General features: G+C 46.7%; 1 protein-coding gene across 2 annotated transcripts in view; it reads right to left on the bottom strand.

Moving 5' to 3' along the window:
* SBK1 (SH3 domain binding kinase 1) overlaps positions 1-12394 on the bottom strand; it is a 63858-nt gene that overhangs the window by 19260 nt on the left and 32204 nt on the right. The gene's annotated exons all lie outside the window — the stretch shown is intronic.

The following is a 12394-nucleotide window of genomic DNA, read 5'->3' as shown; positions in this document are numbered from 1 at the left end:
TCTATGCTAAAAAGTCCCAAACGCTGCAGCCTTTCTTCATTGGAGAGTTGATCCATTCCCTTCATCCTTGTGGGTGTTGGGACCTGTGCTTTTTAACTTGTTCATAAATAATCCAGCAAGGGCTGAGCTGGCTGGTTTACTGCTTATACTAAATGGTTCGTTACTAAATTCAAATGAACATGGCCTTTAAAGGCCATTAATTTCAATGGGTTTACTCTGAGTAAAACTCAGATGACTGCTGCTGAGTGGCATTTATCTTGGAGTAAACATGCAGAGGGCTGGGCTATAATTCAGTGAACCTGCAAACTACCAAACTTCAATAGAGATGTCCTTGTTGAGATATAGAAGGAAGCTTTCAAAAGGTAATAGTTTAATAAGCTTCCACTCACATCATTGTGGGGGGGGGGGAGAGAAAAACATCTTGGGTATTTTCTGCCTCATCCCCCTTTACAGGGTAACACACCAGAGCAGAAGAGCTTCAAGTAAAAAGCTCCCCTGGGAGTTGTAGTTCAAAACATCTGGAATTTACCAGGTTGGCAAAAGCTGATCCAAAGCTTTGGGGGACTGATTCACTAATTAATGGAATGGTTGCTTACTAACTGTAAAAAAAAAGTGGGTGAAAGCAGGCAGAGACTTGCGTGAAATTTAGAAAGAATGACCATAATTTAAACAGAAATGCAACTGACCTTGCTATATTAAGTCCCGTCAGGAAAAAGGGCAGGGTATAAATAAATACATGATGATGATGATGATAATAATAATAATAATAATAATAATAATAATAATAATAATAATAATAAATTTTTATTTATACCCCGCCCTTCCCAGCCAAAAAACGGGTTCAGGGCGGCTAACACTAATTAAAATCACAGCAAAAACATAAAAACAATCAATTTAAAATACAGATTAAAATACAAATTCAAAAATTCAAAATTAAAACTGCCGTCTTATTTTCAAATAGCCCACCAATAAAAGAATGAAGCATATGATGGTGATGATGATGATTAGGAAAGTCTGCAACCCAATGATCAATGTGCCTGCGCTTTCTCCTGTCCCACTCAGATGCTGCTAACTGCCGAGAGGAATCTTATTTTTTTCAGTTAATTCTTATTCATATTTAACAAGGATACAAAAATACAAATGAAATGGAAGAAAACACAAAATACCAGTCTAATTAAAAATGAGTTTCTGGCAGTGCGATAAAACCAAAGATATTACTGAAGTATATGAGGTGAGGGGCATGATTCACTTCCATACATCAACACCGCCTCTCTGAATATGATTCATAACATACCTAAGAACCTAAGAGGCGGCTGCTGGATCAGGCCAATGGCTCACCTAGTCCAGCACCCTGTTCTCACAAGGGTCACCCAGATGTCTGCAAGAAACCTTCAAACAGGACCCAAGCACAGGAGCCCTCTAGTCTCCCTGTGGCTTCTAGCAACTGGAATCCAGAAGCACTGCTGCTTCCAGCCATGGAGGTAGAACATAGCCATTCCAACTAGTAGCCAATCACAGCCTTATCCTCCAAGAATTTGTCCGATTCTCTTTTAAAGTTATCCAAGTTGGTGAATGACTGACCTATGTTTCGTCAGCCCAGAACATTGATAGGCATCTTTATTTTATTATTATTATTGTTATTTTCTTCCGGTGAAGCGCCATTCCGTTCAGTCAGGAGCTCTCTCAGCTCCGAGGGGGCTCCGGTGTTTTCGGGCTAGGAGATACCGCAACCATGCTGCGGACTCCGTTAAAACTTCAGGAGGAGTGTCCTGAAGACCTGGGATCCAGCGGGTACCAGACGTGCCGTCCTTGCTCTTGAGTAAACCTAATAAGGTCTGTTTAAGCGAGCGGGGCTCCGGTGCGGTACTGAGGATCTACCACTTTCCCGACGACACGAAGCAGCGGCTGCTGACGGACTTTGAGCACTTTTGCTTTTCCTTGAATTGGATTTAAAAGAAGGACTCTGTAAGCATTGATAGACATATTTAAAGCCCCTCCTGCTTTCCCTTCTGATGGTTCTATATCTCCAAACCAAACTTGGGCTGGACCCACCCATGTTCACCCAACTAATGCAACATTACAGACCTGATTTTTAAGTTGTTCTGTGTTGGAAGTATCAGGGTGCAACTCAGCTTGCACCTGGGCTGATGCATCTACATGAGAAAGGGTAGAGAGAGGAACCTCCAAGCTACCTAGACTGCCATTCTCATGTGGACCTGCTGATCTTCCTTCAGTGTTAGATTGATACTCCTAGGATTGCTGACCTCACTTCCTACTCGCCTTCCTCCTCTTTATCTATGCCTCCCTTGTGAAATCACAGATGTACTTGGAGCTCATCTCTTGAGATGCACGAGCAAGCATGGCTTATTGCATCTCCCCCTCCCTTAGCCATATAAATTTACAGATCTTTCCTATTAAATATCTATTTCCAATAATTAATATTAGCTTTCTTACTTTCCTAAACCCAGAGCCTCAGTGTGATTGCACCCAAGGTCGTCTGCTCCACCAAAAGGGATTCTGTATTCAGTTCAGGCTGCATCCACACAGTAGTTTTATTCCTCAACGTTTCTCTGACTGTTTCCACATTATATTTGAGCTTTCACAAAACAAAAGCTACTTCTGGAAAGCTAATGGAATATAGTTCATGTTAATGCTCATTTCCATGTTATTTGATTCCACAATAAATCCACTTATAGCACCCCTGACCAGGAAAATCATAGGAGCAAAGTGACAAAATTTGGGGCAATATATCAGTGTACAGTTCTTTCCTGCTGTTTTCATGGGGGGGGGGGTGTCATGGGGGAACAGAAGAAGGCATGTGGAGAAAGTGTGTGTTGGTATCAGCGCAGAAAGCATCAGTGTTGTCCAATGACATACACTGTTGTGTCACACCATGCCCACTGGTGTGAATGAAATTCGGCACAACATGCCACTATATCGGTCAAAAGGCCGCTGCAGTGTGAAAGGAGCATTAGGAAATGGGGCAGAAGCGGAAGCATTATAACCAGCAAAACTAAGGCAATTTTCCCCGCATCCAAATGCAGGCTCAGCTTCTGCAGTGAATTTTGCTCTTTCCTTCTCAAACCACCCTGAGCTCTTGGTATGGGCTAGGTTCCAGACTGAAAAAAATGTATATTCCCATCTTCACCATGACTCCATAGCTGAGTTCACTTTGGATAGAACTGAGCTGAAAGAAGCAATGACAGGTAATGGCAGAAATCAGGGCCCTGAAGTCCCAAGAGCCCTGGAGGGCAATTAACTTTTCTAATGGAGACTGCAAAGCCCAAGCACAGCTGCTTCTTTTGCCCAGGAAATGATACTATTGTACCTTATAGGTGTCTGCATGATCACCCTTGCTCAGAACTCTTGCACAACAGCTGACAGCGAGGGAAAGGAGACAAAGGACACCTAGAATTAGCATCGGCTTCCTTTAGAGAAAATGCAACTTTGGGCTGTATTTGCCTGGTTCTATGATCTGTGTTGTAACATAGTGTGCTGATCTTTTGTGTTTCTGGATTTTATGCTGGGTTGGGTTTTGTTTTAAGATTTATCGTTTTACGATTTATTGCATTCTTCTTAGAACCTGATTTGGCACAACACCTAGAGAACTTGTTTTATGACGTGTCAGACAAATAGAGAGAACAAACAGTCCTGAAAGGGCACCAGGAGCCATCTGGAGTAGAGCAAAGGGCTCCCATCTGTGTGCAGGGCTGCCCACAAAGTGAGACACCACAGCTCCAGGTTGGGGCATCTCCAAGGAAATGGGTTTCCAAGGCACTGAAGTGACTCCACCTCCCCTGGCTGGCTATCTCACCGACAAGAAGGGCTATACATGTATGAAGACTTCCTGTTCAGAATGGGACCTTTTTTTATTCTAGGTCCTTTGGTTGGCTTCTGCTTGATGACCGCCTACAGCTGAACTCCCATCATCCCTGAGGATAGGCCATGCAGGCTGGTACTCCTGCAATTTGGAGTCCAGTAACACCTACAAGGTTCCCCAAGCTTGGCCAAGACGAATCTTTGTTCTGATCCAGAATGTAAGACCTCTTCTTACGTTCAATCCACTTAGTGTGCTTTACAAACACAATTAAGGTTTTGAAAAGCCAATACAATATTGTAAGTTGCTTTGAGTGGCTTTGCTAGTAAAGCGACTATGTTTAATAAATACTAAACTAATAATAACAATACACACTTATCGGGGGATAAATCCCCTTGAACTCAAAGGCATCTAGTAGGCGTGCATAAAATTGTGTGGCAAATTGCTTTTTGAATTCCTCGTTTCTCTACAATAGCACCATCCCAACGCAGATCGCACATGTATTAAATACTCCAAGGTTTCACGCTCTTAGAAAATGGTACCTTTTATTGATTTATTTTAGTGCGCAAGATGTTGTTTCTCTGGCAGAAAGCGTGGATGCTCTAATTTCCTGTGACCACACATACCGTATATACTTGAGTATAAGCCTAGTTTTTCAGCACATTTTTTCTGCTGAAAAAGCTGCCCTCGGCTTATATTCAAGTGAGGCGGGCGGTGGGGCCGGCGAGAAAGGAGCCCTTTCTCTCCACTCGTGCCGCCGCTGCCCGCTCACCCCAGTCAACCATTCCTTAAGAAGTGTACAAGAACGGCGGTTCTTTACTCTCCCCAGGCAGCTTGTTCCATTCCTGAACTGCTCACATAAATGCAAACTTTCGACCCCAGAAGGCAGAAAGCCTATCAGTTAAGGAAGTATTAAAACCCCACAGGTGCTCACTTTCCCTGGCTCCTGCTTAAACAGGACAGGATCCCAGCCTTCTCTGTATAACACAAGGGAACATTGTGCTGTGGGTTAAATCACAGAGCCCTAGGGCTTGCTGATCAGAAGAATGGCGGTTCGAAACCCTGTGATGGGGTGAGCTCCACAGTAGCAAAGGAGGAAGAGGAAGGCGCAGCCTAAAGGGCTGCTTTCGGGCTGCTCGTTCCTCCTCCTCTACCATAGCGGCAAAGGTGAACCGGCTTATACTTGAGTCAATAAGCTTTCCCAGGTTTTTGTAGGGAAATTAGGTGCCTCGGCTTATATTTGGGTCGACTTATACTCGAGTATATACGGTACCCAAAAGTGATTGGCAATTAAGAGACTAGCTGATAACCGGAAGCCAGGCTTCCAACCAGATCTTTCAAATTAAATAGTCACATTTCTAGGGAATAGAATTTGAGTTAAAAATAGCTGCTTTCTGGTTTACAAACCACATCAACAACATTCACAAATGTTGCATTGTGTGTTGTTGTGTGTGTGTTTAACGAAACCGGGCTAGGTACAGAAGAGTGGTCACTACTTCTGCAGACATTCATACACCAACGGTGCCAGGGTGAGGAAACCTCAGATCTGCAGGTCAAATGTGGCCCCCAGTCTCTTTATCTGGCCCTTGGGATTCTCCCCAGGCTACACCCCTCACTGGCCCTGCTTCACACCCTCCTTGGGAGTTTTTTCCAGGCTGGAGGGTGTATTAACATGCCTCTTGTTTGCCTGGATGGAGGATAGGGTGGGTTTAAACACCAGCCTACTGTACACAGCTAAAATTCCCATCCGTTGCTCCACCCACTTTTGCCTCTGGCTCCGCCCTTCCCTGGCATGTGGCCCCTGAAGGTTTGCCCAGAAGGGAATGTGGCCCTCTTGCTGATAAAGGTCCCCCACTCCTGACTGACATGACTGGTTTAGCAAAGTAGGTAAGAGCATTATCTAAGAACCTAGAACCCCCTGGATCAAATTTCAACTCAGCTGTGAACACCCATCATCCCTTGACCATTAGCGATGCTTGCTAGGGTTGATGGGATTTAGAGTCCAGCAATATCTGGACTATCTCTGGTCTATCAGCACAAGAGATAATAATTCTGCTGAAGTTACCCAGGTCTGAGTCCATGGGAGACCACCATTGAACCAGAACCTTGAGTTCTGCCTTGAATGAAAGGCGGACAATAAATTAAACAAATACAACGTGTAAATTGGAGATTGTGCTAGACTACCTTAAAAGAGAATTGTAAAAGTTACTAAGATACGGTAAGTGAAACCTCTTTATGGATGCTATATATCTGAAGTACCAATGGTTCCACCCATCATTAATCCTGGCAAAGCAAATTAATTTACCCAGGTGTCTTCTGGGCATGTAAAAATTAAATTGGGCCTTGTGGATTAATTATGGATGACACTTCTAGTTGGAAGACTTCTGGGCCCCAGCATGTGAAGTTACCACTAGATATGTCTGATCCTGGCTCATCCCTCCATGGCAGATCCAGCCCCCCGTGCAGGGCCGTAGCTAGGGGGTGGTGAGGTGGGTCCCCACCAGGGGTGCAGATGGGGAGGGGGCGCAAAATCCACTAAAAATATATCTATAAATAAAAATACTGATTATTGCCTCATTAGAAAAGGTTTTTAATAGAGGGTGAATTGAATGGGTGGGAAAAAGAGCTAATTTGTCCATGGCTAGGGGGCGCAATCTGGACGGTTCTTCCAGGGGCGCAAGATCACCTAGCTACGGCTCTGCCCCCGTGCCATGAAGGAGCCGCGTCGGGCAGAGCCGTGAGGTAGACTCTGAGGCACCTAGATCTGGGCACTTGTTCAGTGAAATCTTTGGGGTCTGAGGCCTCTGTGTTGCCCTGTATCCTCTTTCACTTCAGATGGGGCTGGTGCCAGACTTTGGGGGTTGTGGTACCGTGCTGAAACCACCCCCCGGGTGGGTGTAGAGATCCCCCCTTGAGTACAGAACTATGAAAACAATAATACTCCAATTCAAAAGCAGCAGCACTGCTAAAAAGAATCAGGAGGGTGGGCGGGCGGTGGGGTGGCAAATGACAGGGTGACCCTAATGCCTGCCCTGGGTAACTGCTGGTGTTGGGCCTGACTTCAAAGCCATGTTGGGTATCCGGCAATTGCAACTACCGGTAAATACCCCAAATGGGTCGCCAAACCCCAGACACCTCCCCTGCCTGCTAACCCAGGGTGAAAAATCTCATCCTACCTAAATTCACCAGCAGCTTTGCTGTAGAATATTATGATAAGGGATGAAGCCATTTGTGATGGATGTCAACAACTGCTCTTTATGCTATTGAGAAATTGCAGAATAATGTATGCAAAACAAGAGGGATCTCTTGTTGTGCTGAATTTGCATAATTGATACCAGTTGAAGGTTCCCCTCTGCCCCTTTTAATAAAACATATACACACAGCCACGCAAGCAGGTCATTGTTCTGAAATGGGTGCTCTTGGAAAGACTGCAGGACATCCCAGAGTGCGCCTTGAGTTTGAATAGTGCAGTGGCCTATAACCCTTGGCTCTTGTTGTGTTCTTTGTGGTCACCTAACCTCAGTCTACAAATGGGTGTGGCATAATGTCTCCACAACTTGCAGAAGAGCCAAAGAAAACTGGCACAAGCCAGCACTATGCCAACCTAGAGGTGTATAAAATGGGTATGGACAGAGGGAAGGTTTCCTTCCTCTCGCATAGTACTCGAACCCACTGGGGTTATCCAAAGAAGCTGAAGATTTAGCACAGACAAAAAGATGGACTTCACCATGCAATGCACAGCACTTGCGGAACGAATTAATTTCGTCTTGCGAGGCACCACTGTAAAAGCATGCCTTTGTTCCCACTAAATGTAGACTAGTGATGACTACCAACTTGGATGGCTTTAAAACAGGATCAGATAAAATTTATTCAGGATAATGGCTACTAGCCATGAAAACGGTATTCTCTTTCCACGATTAGAGGCAGCATCCCTCTGGATGCCAGTTGCTGTGAATCACAAGAGAGGAGAGTGCTGTTGCAACCAGGTTCTGCTGGTCGGCTTCCCATTGAGGCTTCTGGTTGACCACTGTTGAGAACATGATGATGGACAAGGTGGGCCTTCAGCCAGATCCAGCAGCCAGGGTCTTCTTAGGTTCATAACTTTGCCAGTATCAAAGTAGGAAGGGGTGAAGCAGAAGGCGCCAGGCTCAATCCCCACTATCTCCAGTTGCAAAGGCAGTCAACTGGTGATGGGATAGAGCTCAGTCTGAGAATTTGGAGAGGCTGCCAGCCTGCATAGACAACACATGGCTGGACGGACAAAGTCTAAGAAAGAGAGCTTCTTTTAGTAAACAGCGAGGCTATAAAAACCCACTTCTCTTAACCAACATCAATACAGTATAATCAGTGATGGAAATTGCAACAGGCCAAGACATTGTGCTATTTATATATTTATTTTACTGATTGCATTTATATTCCACCAAGGAGCTCAAGGTGGTGTACATGGTTGTTTCCCCACCCTTTTCATTTAATCCCCACAACAGTCCTGTGAGGTAAATTAAGCTGAGAGGCAGTCACTGACCCTGGTGAGTTTCATGGCTGGGTGGGGATTTGAACCCTGGTCTCCCTGGTGCTAGCCAACCCACTAACGATGACAACAACAACACTGATCACAGAGGAAAAATAGATAAATGGTGCTTCTGACCATTGCTATTTTGGGGTGAGATGCAATCACATTCCGGGAAATGTGGAATTCAAGCCAATTTGGTGCTCTTGCACAACAAACTGCCCTTCCCCATCCCCCATGCACGCAACTGGTCTTTTTGCAATAAGGAAAGTGGTAGGGACATACGCTGGAAATTGTGGGATAACACTTGCTTGATGCAACACTGTGTAACCCCCCTGAAAACTTTATGCAAACCAATCAGGAGGAATGCTCAACCAAAAAGGTTGTCTGGAAGCAACCAAATGATACAACATACAGCTAATATGTACGGATCCCAGCATTTCTGGGAATCCACCTTTCTCTTTGGAACCAGAAAGCAGTCTACAGTCATTTATCACACAGGGAGAACAGTGGAAGAGAAGTCAAATCCAAGATCCTGGCAGCTCCAAGAAATGGGGAGAAGAGCCCTGAAGCTTTGCTACTGTGTTAAAACAACACACAAAATCTTGCAGCATCTTGCAACCCCTGTCACGTGACAGAGGCAGGAGAGCAAAGAACTCTGGCAGGCAGGCATAGCACCCTTCGGTTTTTTTGGATTCGCCAAGCAGCATCAGATGTTGAACATTTCTGGAATGAAAAACTCTACACAACTGCCTACCTACCTCCCAGCTGAGTTCAAATAACCAAAGGAAGAATTAACAATAATGATGCATCATGGAATTGAAGTAGAGGAGGAGCTGCAGACCCCAGTACTAGGGAGGGGCCCCATTTGTGTCCTCAGAACCTATCAAATCTACGCTTCAGGTAAAACCAATTTGATACGGTTACTGAGGACCCGAATGGGTTGGGTTATGACCCTCATCACGTGACGGTGGCAGATTTTATTACAGCATTACATTTTGGGGAGTCCACATTGTGAGAGGCAACTGGATGGTGGATTCTAGTCTGTGGAAGCTTGTGCCATATTGTCCTTAAGGTACTACAAGATACTCTCGTGGTTTTTCTCCCTCAAAGGAACAGAGCTACCCTTCTCAACTGTATTATTATTATCATTTATTTGCAAAAATTTCTATACCGCCAACGTTTTTAAAAATGGATCACAGTGGTGAACAGCAGAAGATCAACAATAAAATGACACTAATAAAAGAAATCCAAAATGCACCACAAGTTCATACAAAGCTGGATCACTCCTCAGGGAAAGCCTGGGTGAACAGATGACTTTTAAGCAGGCACCTAAATGCCAATACAGTGGTACCTCGGGTTAAGAACTTAATTCATTCTGGAGGTCCGTTCTTAACCTGAAACTGTTCTTAACCTGAAGCACCACTTTAGCTAATGGGGCTTCCTGCTGCCGCTGTGCTGCCAGAGCACAATTTCTGTTCTTATCCTGAAGCAAAGTTCTTAACCTGAAGCGTTATTTCTGGGTTAGCGGAGTCTGTAACCTGAAGCGTCTGTAACCTGAGGTACCACTGTACTTTAGTGTCTGCCTGCTGTCAATCAGGAGCACATTCCAAAAGGCAGGGGCCACCACACTAAAGGCCCTGGTCTTAGTGGACATATTGTAAGATGTACAAACAGCACCACTAAGAGTGTTTCTCTCCTCCCAGGAACTGAGAAAAAGATGGCTCTACCCAACACCATGCTGAGTTCCAAGCTGTCAGGAATGGGTTGAAAATATAGGCAGTGAGTCTGGGGAGTCCCCAGAGCTTACCCCTCCACCTAATCCAAGTGAAACCTGTCCATGCAGACAAGAACCAGAAGAAAAACTGCAGGACAGGATTGCATCTTATCAGCCTGATCATCACCAGCAGCACCACTGGAGCTGCCGCTGCCCTTTTGGTCACCGGCAAATGAATCTTACCGATAAAGCAACATGTTGGGCTTTGCCCCCCCCCCCAAAAAAACTTTCTACCTTGAGAGATCTGCAGTCTTTTCTCCTAGACCCATCTGTGAAGGAATGTTGTCGTGTTGCAGAGGATTCTGGGGTATGTTTGAGGATGCACACCAAGTTCATGGAGGGCAACCTTCAGCAACCAGGGACCCTCCAGAGGTTTTGGACTACAACTCCCATCAAGCCCCAGCCAGTGCATGTTGGGAGTTGTAGTCCAAAATATCTGGAGGGCGCCTGATTGCTGGAGGCCAATGTAGGGTTCTTAGCCAGCCTCCCTGACTTCATCATTTCCCCATTGAAAACCCAGAACACACCCAATGCCCCTCTGTGCATTGTAGAAGGCTGAACATGATAGACAGACTACCTTCCAGAGCTATTTCCCAGGAAATGGTTAGAAAGCCATTGCAATAAAGCACTGGTTGGGGGACAGGGAGTGCAGTCTAGCAGAACAGAGCATCTTTCCCTGCAACAATGGTCCCAGGTTCAGTCCTCAGCACATCCAGGTGTGGCTGGGAGGAGAGTCCCTTGTCTGAAATTCTGGACATACTGAGCCAAGTAAACCAGTGGTCTGACTCTGTGTATGGCACCTTCCTATGAACAAACACTCCACATTAAAGGCAGGGAGTAACCAAGGGGAATGTTTTACATCTTAAATTAGTACCACCTCTCCTCACAGGTCCTTCTGCATATGCAGAGAGAGAAAGAGATCTGGTGAAAAGGATGCTACAGAACCAAAATATCTCTCTCTCTCTCTCTCTCTCTCTCTCTCTCTCTCTCTCACACACACACACACACACAGTAAATCCATCCAACAACACACTGGCCACTCCCTGTCTGCTTCAGCAATGACCCCAAACAGGTGGGATTGGAACGGGCAGAACACAGCAGGGCGGCTTCTCAAGAGCCCATTGAGAAAAAGAAAGCCTTGGTTCCCTCCCCACCACCCACATTGCCTTGCCATCTCTGTCTTCCCCCCCCCCGGGGGGTGGGGAGAGGAAGAAGGTGCACGCCAGACAAAGCCATGTGCATGAATGCACGCGTGTGTGCTAGTGCGTGCGCGCGCGGGGAAACGCTGGTTACGGGGCTTACCTTCTGCAGATCCCCGAGCTGGTGTGTGTGTGTGTGTGTGTGTGTGAGTGAGAGAGAGAGAGAGAGAGAGAGAGCGAGCGCAAATGAGAAGGGGGTTGTCGTTGTTGTCCTGCATTACAGACGTTCAATATAGTGTGTAGAGGCGGGAGGGAAGGGGGTGTTTTCCAAGCAAGCAGACTATATAAGCTGAGCCCCTCCTTAAAAGAGCCCCAGCCCCATATTAAGATAGGGCTGTGTGTGCTTTCCCCGGAGAGATCCAACCTCTCCCCATACATGCACACGCGCACACTTTTGCACTTAAATAGCGAGTATGCGGTGGTGCTGGTGGGGTGTTCACAAAGTACATGCTGACCTTGCGCTGGAAGAATCGCCACCTCCCCACACCCGCACCTTGCCCGCCTGCTCTCGCCATCCCTGCCTGGGTTGCAGCGGGGATGATCCCGGCATCGCCTTTCCTGCCGCTGCAGGTGGAAAGTAGCAATGGGAGGAGGGGCGGCGCACGGGATGGGGGGGGGGACTTCATTGTTCTCAGCAGCGCTTTGTGTTAAAGGCGCCCAAGCGAAACCTCGCCTGGCTGGCGCTCTCCCGTCCCCTCCCCTCCCCACCGCGCCCCTCCCCCACTCTAGCACCCGAGTCACCTCTCCCAACCCGTGGGGGGAGGGGGAGATAGACCGAGAGGCGTCTTCCTCCTCGCGCACGCTCCTAACCCCCACCCCCATCGTACGCCCCCCCTCCCCAAACTACTCCCCTCCTCTTGCATCTATGCAAGAGAGAGACCAACCCCACTCCAGAGGAACCCAGTTCTCCCCCCAACAACAAATCCCCTTTCCATCTCACCTGTCTTGATCCCCCCCCACACACATATGCAACCCCCCCAAAACAAAGACCCCTCCACAGTCGCTTCCAAGCGTGGGGGGGGAGGGGTCCCCCCCATCACATTCACCTTTGCTTTCCCGCGATGCCCCCCAATCCTGTTTCTTGCCCACAATAA

Source organism: Lacerta agilis, chromosome 13 (assembly GCF_009819535.1).
Source record: "Lacerta agilis isolate rLacAgi1 chromosome 13, rLacAgi1.pri, whole genome shotgun sequence".
Lineage (NCBI taxonomy): Eukaryota > Metazoa > Chordata > Lepidosauria > Squamata > Lacertidae > Lacerta > Lacerta agilis.
Note: the sequence above shows the minus strand (reverse complement) of the source record. Positions and strands in the feature narration are given on the sequence as shown.